The sequence below is a fragment of the Humulus lupulus genome, chromosome 8, assembly GCF_963169125.1.
Source record: "Humulus lupulus chromosome 8, drHumLupu1.1, whole genome shotgun sequence".
In the NCBI taxonomy this organism is placed as follows: Eukaryota; Viridiplantae; Streptophyta; class Magnoliopsida; order Rosales; family Cannabaceae; genus Humulus; species Humulus lupulus.
This window is the reverse complement of record NC_084800.1, coordinates 131,434,688-131,450,833: the sequence shown is the minus strand read 5'-3', so window position 1 is coordinate 131,450,833 and position 16,146 is coordinate 131,434,688.

The window sequence follows — 16,146 nt, the reverse complement described above, 5'->3', positions numbered from 1 at the left end:
AATGGATGTCAAAACGAGAATCCTAAATGGAGATCCGGATGAGGTTTTCTATATGGAACAACTAAGGGTTTTGTTCTAAGGAAAAATGAACATAAAATGTGTAGGCTTGTTAAATCTCTGCATCGATTAAAACAAGCATCGAAACAACGACATGAGAAATTTGATAAATCCATAGTTTCAGATGGGTTTAGACACAATAATGTGGACAAGAGCTTATACTCTAAGACTTGTGATGGCTATGTCATCTTGGTGTGTCTATATATATTGATGATTGTTGATTTTGAGTCATGAGATGAGAGGCATTACGGAAATGAAGATGTTTCTATCTTCCACTTTCAAGATTAAGGACCTTGGAGAGGTTGATACTATTTTTAGTATAAAAGTGGGGGTTATGCCTTAAGTCAAGCTCACTTTATTGAGAAAGTGCTTGACAAGTTTAGTCATCTCAAAATCAAAGAGGCAAATACACCATTTGATTCAAGCATAAAGCTTGAAAAGAACAATGGTAGAGTGGTTAGTAAACTAAGTAGGTTAGTTTACTAGCAATCCAAGTATCAAACATTGGAAGGAAATTGATAGAGTTCTAGGGTAGCTTGAGAGGTACAAGTGTAACACCCTATTAATCCAGAACCACTACACTGTGTGTTTAAAATGGTGCTTAACTCGTTAAGCGAGTCATTTGAACTTAAACATGTAATTAAAGGGTTAGGAATTAAATTTTTTGCCAAAAGAATATTACTTTTCATTAAAAAGCTTCAATATGTACATGAGATCCCAAAAAGAGTTTATAAACAGATACAAAAGTAAACTAGGTACAAAATGGCCGACCTAATTGAAAAAATAGACTGAAATGCTAGATCGTCAAAGGAAGTCTCGATTGCGGCAGTAGAGTAGGACATATATGTACACGTCACCCTAGACGCTCTCCAACTCATGGCTGGTCCAACTTCTCTTTGCCTTTACTTGCACCACGCAGCACCTGTGAGCCAAGGCCTAGCAAGAAAACCCAATTCAGTAGAACATATAATCAACAAGATATAGATCATAAATAGCATGCTTAACAGTTATAAACAAACTCAAGCAAGCACACAATATATTTGCTAGGTCATAGAGCCACACAAGCGCATACCGCACTCCTGAATTGGCCCAGCAATAGCGGCCTGTATTCTACATGCTAATGCCAACCACTGCTTATAAGCCAAACTTTCCAGACAAATACAAACAGATATTCATCTCACATATAATACAATTATACACAGATCAATATATTCACATGTAACCAAGTCTTCAAAGCATGTTTATAACCATGTTCAATAACTGGGGCCAACACCCTAATCTTAGTGCAAGTGCGTTTTTCTTACCTCGAGTCCTCAACAATGTGATAAGGTGACCCCGAGTATGATCCTTTCCTCCTGAGCCTAGTGGTAATCCCTAATCACAAAACATTGAGAAATTCCATCAAGAATTAAAACCAATAAAGAGCTTGAAGACCAAGCCCTAGCCCTCGAGACCTCAGATTCCACTAAACAGAGTAGCAGAATCATTCTTGAGCCATCTGATTTGGTTCCCCAAAACCAAAACTCAAGATATTCTCAAATCACATTTAGCGTCGTGACGCCGCCTAGATGCGCTGCTGCTCCGCCTAGCTGCACCGTGTCACGGGCCGCCAACTTCGATACTCAAATTGAAGGAACGTGCGGCACTTGTTAGCGCTCTTAGCTAGCAAGTGAGCCTAGAATTCACACCTGCGGCAAGCAAACTCAATGGTTAGCCACGTTACAAGTCTCACACAAGTAAGGGAAATTATGAAGCAGGAGCAAGCATGAGGCAAGCTATCTAGAGACAACATCCCACACAACAACCAGAGCATACAACATAGTCAAGTGGCACGCAATGGTCCAACGAAGGTAACAAATAAGCAATACATAGACCGTAAAGAAAGCATACACAAAGGGACATGGAAAAACATCGTTTTATTCATGTAAGGCCTTGATAGGGCAAGGGAGTACATGGCTTAAGCCCTTATCTGCTGGTGGCCATGGTGCTTCCTTAAGTCACTAGGTCACCTCCCCATAAGGAGCTTTCTAAGGAAATGAAGTCTTCCCAGGAACATATATGATTTTTGTCTGGGAGACATATGCATAATTACAAAAGTGTCATCCCCTACCCATGAGGTTACTTGGTGGAAGACTTGACTAATGATCAAGCACCAATGCATGCTCATATATACAAAATGGCCCCCTGGAGATGTGTCATGACGTAACACGTCACACTCTCCCCCACTTAAATCTTCGGCGTCCTCGACGAACCTGCCCCTTGCTGATCTTCAATCTTCTGCGTACGCTTGTGCAAGTCCTCCGCCCTTTCCCAGCAAATTTCTTCATCTCTGAGCCCTTCCCACTTCACCAGAAACTCTTTCTTCTTCTTTCTGTCCACGATCACGGTCCTCTCTACTAGGATTTCTTTAGGTTGTCCACTGCTTCGTGGCTTGATGCTAACTCCTTCTCTGGTAGACTACTTGCACGCTGGATCTTCTGGATCTTCGTGATACGGCTTGAGGTTGCTGACGTGCAAGACCCATTCATTCTGGTAAGCTGATTTTGTAAGGGGTCAGGCCCACTTTCGAGATGACTGGAACAGGACCCTCGTATTTGCGGACGAGTCTGATGTCCTTATTCCCTCGGAATCTCAGTTGTTCGGGCCTCAGCTGGATCATCACTAGTCGCCTGCTTTGAATTCCAGCAGTCGTCTCTTCTAATCTGCCCACTTCTTCATTCTCAAATAGGCTCGGGCAATCTCGGTGGTTTTCTTCCAGTCTTTCGTGAAATTAAAGGCTCTCAGATTTCTTCCTCGATACTTATCCACTGTGTGGGGTAACAACAGTTGTTGACCGTTAACAACTTCAAAAGCGTTCTTGTTTGACGAAGAACTCTTCTGAGAGTTGAAACAAAATTGAGCTACGTCTAGTAGTTGCAGCCAATTCTTTTGGTTGGCACTGACGAAATGCCCCAAGTACTCTTCCAGCATCCCATTGAATCTTTCAGTCTTTCCGTCTGTCTGATGATGGTAGCTCGAGGAAATATTTAGTTGTGACCCCAAAAGGTTGAATAACTCGGACCAAAAGGTCCTAGTGAATCTTCCATCAGGGTCACTAACTATATTTTGGGGTACTCCCGAATACTTAACTACATACTTGAAGAAAAGTCTCCCTGTCTCTTCAGCCGAGTAATATTTTGACACCAGTATGAAGGTTGCATACTTTGAAAATCTGTCCACGATCACTAAGATCGCACTCAAGTCTCTTGTCTTTGGTAAACTAGTAATGAAGTCAAGCGACACACTCTCCCATGGTCGGCTTGGGACTAACAAAGGTTCCAACAACCCTGGCGTCTTGTGTTTCTCCACTTTGTCTTGCTGGCAGGTGAGACAGGTCTTGGTATACACCATGATATCGTCGCGCATTTGTGGCCAGTAGGATCCCTTCTTCAATAGGGCATGAGTTCTCTGCCACCCTGGATGACCCACCCACAAGGTGTCGTGCCACTCACTCATTAGTGTCCTTCGCAAATCTCCCGTCTTTGGAACATATAAGCGACCACCCTTGGCCCACAAAAGATCTTCTTCTACCCAAAATTGGCAAGTCTTCCCCTCTTTTGATAGATTCATGATGGTCTTCATCACTGGGTCTTTCACCAGGTTCTCCTTAATGCGCTCTCGGATTGGAGTGGTCACCATGCTAGCTGACATATTTGCTAGCAATTTTAGAGCCGCTAACTCAGCTTTGCGACTCAGGGCATCAGCTGCCTGGTTTAGACGGCCCACCTTGTGTTCGAAATGAAAGTTGAATTCTACTATGAACTCCTGCCATCGTGCTTGTTTAGGGGTAAGCTTTGACTGGGTGAGGAAATGACTCACCGCGGCATTATCTGTTTTCACCATAAACTTCGACCCCAACAAGTAGTGCCTCCACACTCATAGACAATGAATTACTGCGAGAAGCTCCTTCTCTTGTGCAGTGTACGACCTCTCTACCTCTGTAAGTTTGCGGCTTTCATAAGCTACGGGGTGGCCCTATTGTACAAGTACCCCTCCCAAAGCGTAATTAGACGCGTCTGTCTGTACTTCGAAGGGCCTATCAACATCTGGTAAGGCGAGGACAGGATCTCACATCATAGCTTCCTTCAGACTCCTAAATGCTTCGACACACCTATTGGTCCACGTCCAAGTTACACCCTTCTTCAACAACTCAGTCAAGGGTGCCGCCCTTCTTGAATAGCCCTCCACAAATCTTCGATAATAGTTGGCTAAACCAAGGAAAGAGCGTAATTCCTTCAAATTGGTGGGGGCCTTCCATTCTTGAATGGCCTGCACCTTCTCTAGATCCATGCGGATCCGACCACGTTCTACTATGTGGCCTAGGAACTTGATTCTCTCTTGTGCGAGGGAGCACTTTTCTCGCTTCACATAGAGTTGGTTCTCTCTCAATTTCTGAAACACTTGAGATAAGTGTCGTTGATGTTCTTCTATTGTGGAGCTATAGACCACAATGTCATCCAAGTAGACTACCACGAACTTATCTAGGTATTCCTAGAAAACTTGGTTCATCAACGTACAGAATGTGGCTGGTGCGTTTTTCAACCCAAACGGCATGACTTGGAACTGGAATGCTCCATATCGAGTCACACACGCTGTCTTCGGTTCATCCCCTTCTGCTATCCGCACTTGATAGTAGCCTGATCTCAAGTCCAATTTCGTAAAGAATTTCGCTCCACTCAATTGGTCGAATAAGTCGGCGATCAAGGGGATGGGGTACGTATTATGCACTGTCACCTTATTGAGAGCCCGATAATCAATACATAGTCTCAAGCTCCCGTCGTGCTTCTTCTGAAATAGCACGGGCGCACCAAATGGTGCCTTCGATGGTCTGATGAACCCTGCCTCTAGTAATTCCTTCAACTGCTTCCTCAGTTCTGCTAGTTCAGGGGGTGCCATCCTATAGGCTGCTGTTGCAGGTGGTTTGGTTCCTGGCACCAGCTCAATCTGGTGATCAATCCCTCTTCTAGGTGGTAAGGCTCTGGGGAGTTGATCTGGCATAACATCCCCATACTTCTTCAAGACCATTCGAATTTCTGGTGGAATGACTTCATCCACCGTATCCTCGTATACTGTGGGTAGGATAATATACATGGGCTCTTGTCTTCTCACGCCCTTCTTCAATTGTATGGCTGACAACAACTTGGTTTCTGGGGGCTGCTCTACTTTAGCAGGCACCATTGCAGGTGTCTCCCCCATTATGAGTAAGCTTCCCGTAGCTGGGATGGGAATGGCTCCCTTTTCCGTAAGGAAGTCCATACCCAAAATCACATCAAAGTTGTCCATTCGCATGACCACCAAGTCAGTCTGCCCCTCCCACGAGCTGATCTTCATGTTCACCTTTTTAGCCACGCCGGTTGTGGCCAAGGCTTCTGAGTTAACCGCTTTCATGCGACCATGGTCCTTCTCCCATTTCAGTCCCAGACGCTTAACTTCGATCTCTGAAATGAAGCTGTGAGCGGCGCCCGTGTCGATCATCACACTTCCGGCCATTCTACCATTTAGAGTGGCATCCACATACATTAGTCCTTTTCCAAGGGTCTTTTTCACTTTCGCACCGTGTTTCTTGAGGGAATTTAGCATCTGGAGGGCAACCATGTGTGTATATTCCTCCTCCTCCTCTTCGTTGGTTTGTTCCCCTTGGGAAAATGACGCCTGGAGGGCACTCATCTTGGATTTGTGAGGACACTCTGTCAACTTATGAGGTCCGGTACAAATCCAACATGTAAGAGGCTTCTTGAACGGGGGGTTACTACCTTTGTTAGGAGAGTTAGACTCCACACTCCTTTTCTCTCATTCCCCACTCTTGCTCTGCCAAGACTTCCCTAACTTTTTACTCCCAACATTACTTCCACTAGTCAATGGATTGGTCTTCTTGGATTGAATGTTCCCTGATGAGTAATTAGTCAGTCGTTCGGCAGCAGCTTGAGCAGTGGCTAGGTCAGCCACTCGCTGTCTCTCGAGCTCTTGCTTTGCCCAAGGCTTCAGTCCTTCTAAAAACGCGAAGAGTTTGTCCACTTCGGACATGTCTTTGATATCCAACATCAACCTAGAGAATTTCTTCACGTATTCTCGGATTGTTCCAATGTGCTTCAGCTCTCTCAACTGGCGTCGAGCTATGTAGGCAACATTTTCAGGGAGAAACTGCGTCTTCAATTCTCTCTTTGGATCTTCCCATGCTGATATGGTGCATCTGCTGTTCTGAATGTCATCGTACTTCATCCTCTTCCACACTTTGGCATCTGAAGATAAGTACATCATTGCCATGGCGACCTTGCCATCTTCTGATTCAGCTCTCACAGATCTGAAGTAATGCTCCATATCAAAGAAGAAGTTCTCTAAGTCCTTCGCGTCTCTAGCCCCACTGTAGGGCCTCGGCTCAGGGACTTTTACTCTCCCATATTCCATGCCAATGGGTCCAGTTCCAGGCTGATTCCCAACCGCCTTCATGGTGAGGTTCAACTTGGTGTTCATCTCCAACATCTCATTCTTCAATGCCTCAACTGACCCCCTACAATTCTCTACGAGGTCATTTAATGCTTCTTGTAGGTCCTTCACCACTCGCTCCACTGCCTCAATATGTTCCTCCCTCTGAGGGCTATTGGATGTGCTTGAAAGGTTCTCCCTCTGCTTGATTATAGTTATGCGGGCTAGTAGATAGGTCATATCTCACTCCAACACAGCCATGCAGTTTTGTGCGTTAGTCGTCTCCGGTTCTAGCCTGACAGAGCTAAGATCCCTGACTCTTTTGTCCAGGCCATCTAGCTCTCCAACACGCCTCTCCAGCCCTTCAATCCTTTGAGTGTTGCTCACCATCATGCAGAGTCACCAAGCTTTCTCAAACCTGGCTCTGATACAAACTGTCATGGGCCGCCAACTTCGATACTCGAATTGACGGAACGCGCGACACTTGTTAGCGCTCTTAGCTAGCAAGTTAGCCTAGAATTCACACCTATGGCAAGCAAACTCAATGGTTAGCCACGTTACAAGTGTCACACAAGTAAGGGCAATTATGAAGCGGGAGCAAGCACGAGGCAAGCTATCTAGAGACAACATCCCACACAACAACCAGAGCATACAACATATTCAAGTGGCATGCAATGGCCCAACGAAGGTAACAAACAAGAAATACATAGACCGTAAAGAAAGCATACACAAAGGGACATGGAAAAACATCGTTTTATTCATATAAGGCCTTGATAAGGCAAGGGAGTACACAGCTTAAGCCCCTTACTGCTGGTGGCCATGGTGCTTCCTTAAGTCACCAGGTCACCTCCCCCTAAGGAGCTTTCTATGGAAATGAAGTCTTCCCAGGAACATATATGATTTTTGTCTGGGAGACATATGCATAATTACAAAAGTGCCATCCCCTACCCATGAGGTTACTTGGTGCAAGACTTGACTAATGATCAAGCACCAAGGCATGATCATATATACATAATGGCCCCCTGGAGGTGTGTCATGACGCAGCACGTCACACGCCGCGACCCCACAACAAGCCAAGAAGCTTCCAAGAAATCATAAGTGGTTTGAGCCGTGATGCCCCACTGGCCGAGAGTTTGACCCAAAATTTCTTCCCATTTCGAGCCACAACACTCCTTACTAAGGGCCGCGGCGCCATGGCGGTCCAAGGGAAACCCACCCTTGAAGACATTCAAGCGGGTCGTGGCGCTCCTGCCAAGCGTCGTGGCGCCACCATGAGAAACACAAAAATTGTAATTTTCAAAAATCGCAAACCAACCCAAACACCCAATTCAACCAAACTTTTACTACCCAACAACACAAACCAGTTCTACAACTTCAATACAACATTAAAAGACCATAGACACTCATAATAACACCCTAGAACTAAAAATTAACAAACCTAACTCAAAGAACCCACCAAGAACACCATTAAAGAAGAAAGGAACCAAAGAATTACCTCAGAACCCAAAAATCCTAGAGTGAGTGGTGGCCTTTAACAACTTCTAATCCCACTGCACCCTTCAATTCCCACCAAAGATTGCTTCTCAGTTCAAAGCTTCAAGGATGGTTCTTTGGAACAAGGAAGAGTGAGGGAGAGCAAGAGAAAACATGAATGAGTGAGGGAAAGCTTCAGAGTTTACTAAGTCTTTCGCTATATAAATGGAAAAAGACTATTTTGCCCCTGCCTTAGTCAAACTTTAAAGCTAACCCCAAGGGCGTTTTGGTCATTTGACACCAATTCCCACTAAACCTCAAACTACACTTAAAATTCCCAATTAATCCATTAATCCTCCAAATACTAATATCTTTCTCAAATTATCCTATATCCCAATAATTCTCGGTAATTCACCAAATTACCAAAATACCCCTAGGCTCACCCTAAGCCGGGTATTTATCCCCGTTGTGACTTTTCTGTTAACTTGCTCAAAAGAACCGAATCATGCCAGATATCTCGAATATATACACATAATAATGTGGTATCAAACTTATAGCACATAAACTTACAGATATACCCTCAATGAGTCAAAATTACGAAAATGTCATTTTTAAGAAAAACAGGCCTATAAGCACATTTAATACTCATAAAAATGCATGAGCAGTAATATCATAATATAACTCATATAATTCACATATTCACATATAAACATTCAATAAAATCATAAATATCATAGATAAATCCAATTATGTCCTCCTGGCACACTAAGCTTTATTAGAAATTTTTGGGGCGTTACAACAAGAATCTAAGCCTCTAATATTCAAAGTTTCCTAAGATACTTGAAGGATCTTTTGATGCAAGTTGGATATCGAGTGTGGGAGATAATCTCTCCACAACTGGTTGAGTGTTTATGCTCGGAGGAGGAGCAGTTTCTTTGTGTTCAAAAGAAACAAACATATATTTTACACTCAACCATGGAGGCTGAGTTTATAGCTCTAGTGACAACCGACGAAGAGGCCAAATGACTAAGGGATATCATGGTGGATATTTAAATCTCATAGAAAATGTATCGACGATCTCGATACATTGTGATAGTCATGCCACATTAGCTAGAGTATATAATGACATATAAATGAGAAGTCTAGACATATAAGTCTAAGACATGAGTATGTGAGACAATTGATTCAAGATGGAATCATATCGATCTCATATGTAAGACAAGTGAGAACTTAGCAAATCCATTTACAAAACCTCTTGCAAAGAGGTTAGTAAGTTCCACTTCAAAAGGGATGAGACTGAAACTCCTAGAATAATATATTCACCAATGATGGCAACCCAACTCCAAACTTGTGAAAATCAAGGGCAAGAGTTCAATAAGTAAGAACAAGTCATTGAGTGAATAGTTTCAACACTAACATAATCATGAGTTCCATCAAAGGATGGTTAGTGTTGGTTGCGACCGAGTGAGGGTTAAGCCTAGGGCTTTTAATGAAACTTAGTTATGTGCAACAAACATCTCTAAAGGTAGCAATGGTGTTGTAAGAACTTAACCTATGTGAACTTAGAGGTGGTGCCGCCTCCTATGGGAGTTGAAGTTTCTCCCCGGAAAGTTCATGAAATAGATGAGCACATGGTCATATGAGTGCTAAGCAAGAAAAGTGGGAAAATGAATGGTCAAGTGGAGGTGTGTGAGGTGTTATTGATCTTATCATTAAGGAGTACTTGGTTTAATATTTAAGACACCAATGACTTTGATAGGGTTTTGTAATGCTTTCACTAAGGTAAAGTTCAAATCAAAAGATACTTTATATTATGCACCAATATTGTATGAGCTAAGAAGAGAGGATTATATTTAACCAAGTGTGGGAATGTTAAGATTGGTTAAATATAATTGTTAAGTTGTTTACACAATGTGGTGCATAACTTTTAACGATTTTCACTTAAGATGAAGTGAAAATATGAGATTTTATTGTAGGCATCAATAATTGACTTTTATGGGTATAAAGTGATACAATTAGGTATCTAAGCATGCCAGAAAATTTTGGGAACATTTGGAGGCATTTAAGGTCACTTTTGAGGAGTTGACACAACCCTTGTGGTGTTGCGTCACCTCCGTAGAGTCGTCGCGTTGCTTGGGAGCTTAAGTCTAAGGATTTTGTAACTGGTCACAAATGCTACAACATTTTTTCGTATCATTTTCAAACTTATGCAACATTTTTCAAAATGTTGAAAGTTACATTTTTTGCTCCAAATGACTAGTTTAAAAGATCTAATCCTATTGGTTGAACCAAATAATGATGTCTATACTATAAGTAAATGTTATTAGAGTTGTAAAATGTTGACCACACTTTTCAACTCTCTCTCTCTCTAGCTCTCAAAGATCATAAGTTTTCTCCAAGTAACTCATCAAGAATTGCTTGACTTGGTGAGTTTCAAAGGCTTGTTCAATCCCAAATCTCATTCTTTCTCGGTAAAGCTTCAAGCAACAATGGGAAGACTTTGAATAGAGATTTTTGACAGCGATGTTAATTCTGTATAAGCCTTAGATGTTCCCCACAGTTTGAAGATTCAGGTACTCAAAGTAAGGTTGTATCTCTCTAACGCTTAACTTTGTAATTATGTTCTTCCATTGTGTTTTACTTCTTTAATTGTGTTCAATATTGTTAGGTTTGATGATTAAATGATTCTAGATCTATGTTATAATCATTTAATCATATAATCTTTAAATATCAAGATTAACATTCATACATTGCATATGAATATTTGATTATCAATATTTGAATTTGGATTTTGATTAACATCTAATGTTTGGAATATTGGATTATTCTTATTATTCACTATTGATTTAGAAAGTGTAAAGCCATAAATTCCCAACATATGCATGTGTAGGATTTTATGTATGTTAATTTGCTAAATTAATTGTTGAATATTTCTTGTATGTTTGTTAGTTTATTTGTGTTTGATTTTGTATAATAAGACCTATAAAATCTACATAAGAAACCTGGTTTGGTTTGGAAAGATTATACAAAAAAAAAGTTTTTTTGTAATATTTTGATTTTTTTAAAAATAATTCAAATTTTGAAATTATTCAAAAAAAAAAAAAATTCGAAAATATTCTTTTATTTATTCAATTTTGAAAATTTAAGTTAATAAAATATTATTATTTATTTTGTGTTACAAATATCTAAGAGCAAAGATTTTATTTATTGAAATAAGCTTGAAATTATTTAGTTTCTCTACAAGCAATAATTGGATTAATTTAATTGAATAATTTATTAGATTTTATTGATTAGAATCTCTTTGGGTAATTAATTGAATTAATTAATAATGCGTAATTGATTAATTTTTTTTGTAATTAATTAATTGATTGTGATTTGTTTTAGCAATTTATTTATTTTGGAAATAAATATGATCATGCATTAATTATCTCACATGTCATATAGTATTCATGCTAGGCACATCCAAATAATTATAACATGATTATAATTCATTTTTGCAATTGGCTTAGATGATAGGTTTATGATGATGACCCATTTTTTTGGGTAGTGGGATATTCAAATTTTCAATAATACCCTAGGTTTTATTTGGGCCCTATTGAAAGTGTAAAATTTAAATTCTTTTTTTGTAGGTAATTCCACCTGTGAAGACTCATTTGTTTTGCATGATTAAGTTGTGCTTAATTAATTAATAACGCTGAATAAGACTAAGGTTCAAATTCTTGTCTTTTGGGCCTTGTATTGGACGTGAATGTCTTTTGTAGTGGGAATGACATATTGATCCCAACCTCCTTTCATGCAAGCACAATTGTTAAGGCCCATCTACTTTAGCTGGACTTAGTTGTATTAAGTTTAGTGGAAACTTAATAATTAATTAAAAAACATACTAATTCTAAATATTTAAATGAGGAATTTAGAATTAATATAAACTTATAGACTAAGATTTAATGATTATTTTAATAATTTGGAAAACCTAATTTTAATAAGCTTTCATGGATAAAATACTTAAAGATAAAAGAAATAATGAGCTTAATTAGAAATTCGATCTCTACTGCTGATTTAACAAGGTAAGAATCTAGTGGGGCCTTTAGGCACTTTGATTTCATCTCCCTACAGATGTTGTTCAATGTTAGGATTAGTTAAAATACAATGTCTAAGTGGTCTTACACAAGCTAGGCGTAAAACACTAAATGGTTTCACATAGTGAAGATGTGAAATTTGACTTTTTTTTGTGGGCATTTAAAAATTGTGTTTTTGGGTCTAAAGTTATACATTGAGGTATCGAAGGATGTCCAAAAAGTTTGGAAGCATTTATAGGTGTTTAAGGTCATTTTTGAGAAGTTTGACTTGCTTAAGTGGTGTTGCGTTGCCTCCTTCGAGGAAATGCATGTCTAAAACCTTAGGGTTTTGGCGAATCACAACAGGTGATGCGTCGTCTCACATGTTCATATAGACACATGTTTTAAGCTCCAAATAAAGTGTTCAAAAGCTCCAATCCTATTGGCTGGACTTAATGACGGTGCCTACATTATAAAATGGTTCTCTTGGAGTTTTGATAGACTTGATCAATCTTTCAAATATCTCTCTAAGTTCTCTCTAGCTCTCAAGATCATAAGTTTTTTTTTTCTCAAAAAAATTCATAAAGAAAGCGTTTATCTTTGTGAATTCAAGGCTTGTTCAATTCCAATTCCCTTTCCTAATAGAGAAAGCCTTACGCATCCATCAAGGGCTAGGAAATAGAGAATTTGGACAATGATACATCTCATGTATAAGCATTTGTTTTGATTCTCTCCATCAAATGGGTAAAGTGGTGTACTCAATCTTTCCTTGGACTGTGTCAAGTATTATTGTGTGTAGAATTTGATTATTGTGGTGGTGTAATCTCACTCTCTCCCAACAATACCTAGGATTGCTAAGCAACAAAAGGTTGATAACAATAACATGACGTGTTAGGATTGATTAAATACATATTGAAATAAGTTATGCACAAATAGGTGCAAAATAATAAATTATTTCACTAAAGTCAACATGAGTAGGTTGACTTTTGTTGTAGGCATTTTAAAATTTTATTTTTGGGTTCAAAGTGTTTCTTTGGAGTATATAAGAGTACCCAAATATATTGGTGGAATTTGGAGGTGTTTTGGGCCGATGTACAGGGTCAAAAGTCAGTGCAACAAGCGTTGCATTTCCTGTCTTACAACTTCCTAAACAGGCGACACATTGCGTGGGTCGTCCATACAAACCCGAATAGTTATGTGTTTTGACTCAAAAACTTAGTTTAAAATGCTCTAATCTCACTGGTTAACACTAATTATGGTTCCTACACTATTTAAGGGATTCATTTGAGATTTTAGTGAATTGATCACTCTCCACTTTCTCTCTCTTTAACTCACAAAAATTACTTGTGTTTCTCCAAGATCTTCATCAATAAAGCTTGACTTGTTTGAAGATCAAGGCTTGTAATCTCAAGACTCATTCCACCATTGTATTAGTTTCAAGAAATCTCTTATGGGAGGCTAGGAATAGTGTTTTGTAGACAACAATTATATTTTGTTAAGCCTTCATGTTCATCTCCATTGAGTTATTACATCAAGTCATAACTTTATGATTAAATGTAACTAGGGTTTCTCTCATGAAAAGACCTCTCTTTCCTTTGTCTCAATTTGTGTTATTCTTCCATTGTTTATGAGATTATATAGAGTTTGATTCTTTTGAATTATCATATTAATTTTGTGATGATAAGCTATACTCTCAATAATAAAAGAAACCATATTCTCAATCCCTAGATTTCACTTGTAAGATTAAATCTAAGGTTCTTGTTTCAAATCTCTAACCCAAACACCATGGAAGAAAGTTCATCTATCTCAGCCCTCAAGTTCATGTCCCAAGGTCTAGTTAGGCTAGATCATTTTGATGGCTCTAACTTTGTTCGATGGCAAGACAAGATCAAGTTCCTTCTCACAACTTTGAAGGTTTACTACATACTTGACAAAGATTTGAAGGATTTGGTTGCACCAAAAGACAATGATTCTAAAGAAGTAATCAAGGAGAGGAAGACGCGCGAAGAAGATGAGCTCATATGCTGTGGTCACATCCTCAATGTTCTCTCAAATCGTCTCTATGATCTCTACACCAACACAATATTAGGAAAAGAAATTTGCGAAGCACTTGAGAAGAAATACAAAGACGAAGAAGAAGAAGAAGGTACCAATAAATTCCTCATAAATACATGAAATTTAAAACTTTTGATGAAAAACCCATACTTCCACAAGTGCATGAATTACAAGTTATTGTGAATAAGTTATATACTCTAACGATAACCTTGTCAGAGTCCTTTAATGTGGGTTCTATAATAGCCAAGTTGCCTCCATCTTGGAGGGGCTATAGGAAGAAGATTATCCATAAGAATGAGGAGATATCTTTGGAAGAAATTCTTAAGCACCTAAGGTTTGAAGAGGAGTCTCGTTTTAGAGACAAGTGTATGGAAGAGTGCTTGGATTTGTGCCCTTAAAGTGTATTTCTGTAGGAACGATTACTGTTAATTAAATAAAGTCAATATTTTGCACTCATATTTGTATTTAACTATACATGTCATTTATCATGAAGATCCAATATTATTGATGTGGTCTTGAATTAAATATATGCATACTAATATATATAAGATGATTTAATTCAAGATAATAATATAAAAATTGTTCATATTCTCTAAATAAAGTGGGAGCTTTATTTAATAAAGAATATGAGTATGGTGTGTCTTCTGTCTAAGACAAAATAATTTATCCTAACAGTTAACTGTAGCGACACAAAAAGTAGAGGTACCGTATACAATATAGATTGTATTGGACTGAGACACGATGAAAGAAAGAACTTTTGATAATCTCCGTTAAAGTATAGAAGTTCAACATTCATCAATTGATGGTTGTTTGAGACTTGAACTCAATCCTGAAGTGAGTAATGAATTCCTATTTGTGCTTTTATGACTTTTGACTTATCATGTAAGGTTCAATATTCCTACGACCAAATTCCTGATATCTTGGAGTCATAGAACTACAAGTGGCTGGAACATACTTCACAGATATGGAATCTTCTCCTTACTTAAATGAAAGCTGATTAGTTGTTCCTTTTAGTGTTGATTCGGGGCTTGAACATAGAGCGCTCAATTTCTGTTAGAGAACATAAATTTAATTCTGTAATTAAATTTATAGAATAATGTTCATTAGAGGATAAAATGACATAATTGATAAAAAATAATTGGAGATGTTAATGGACATTAAGACCTAGCTCAAATTATGAGCAACTAGTAGAGGGTCATAACTCATGCAAATGATTAAATTAATGGACGACTTTATAGTTATAGCTTCTAATAATATAAGACTGTACTTTTGAGAGTTCAACTATGAATTTCTAATGGAATAATTCATAGTTAATAAATTAATTAATGGAACTAAGAGTTAGTAAAATTAATTAAATTATTGGAGCTTAGAACTATGGGTCCATATTGTCCCCATACTAGCTCAATAACACATATGTAGGATTTTCATATTAAAAGGAAATAATAAAAAATAAAAAAGTATTATTTTTAATCACAAAAATTAATACTTTTTGTGAAATAATATTTAAAATATTATTTATGAAATAATATTTAATGGCAAATAAAATTATATTGATAATTTTGTGAAATTAATATTTGTTGACGTAGTTTTTTGGCAACAGGGGATTTAGAAATATGACAATAAAGAGACTAGCTTTTAATAAATTGTAATGTCCCATATTCCCTAATGTGGCTTAGTACCTGGATTAGGGGGCCAGGAGGGCCATAATTGATTTAATACATTATTATGTGATTATATGCATAATTATGTGAATTATATTATTACATGATGATAGTTGCATGCATGTGGGCCCACTTCTTATGAGAAGGGCATTTTCATAATTTTTGCCATTGATGGCATATTTGTATATTTATGTGCATGTATATGATATATGGGTGAGACCACATTATTATGTGGTTATGTTTGAGCTATTCGGCATGAGACGATCCTAGGATGCAAGTTAGCGGTTTGGTCATAACAAGATTAATTACCGAGACAGGGTGAGCCTAGGAGTAACTTGGTGTTTAGTACATTACCGGGGATGAGTGGGTAATGAGATATGATT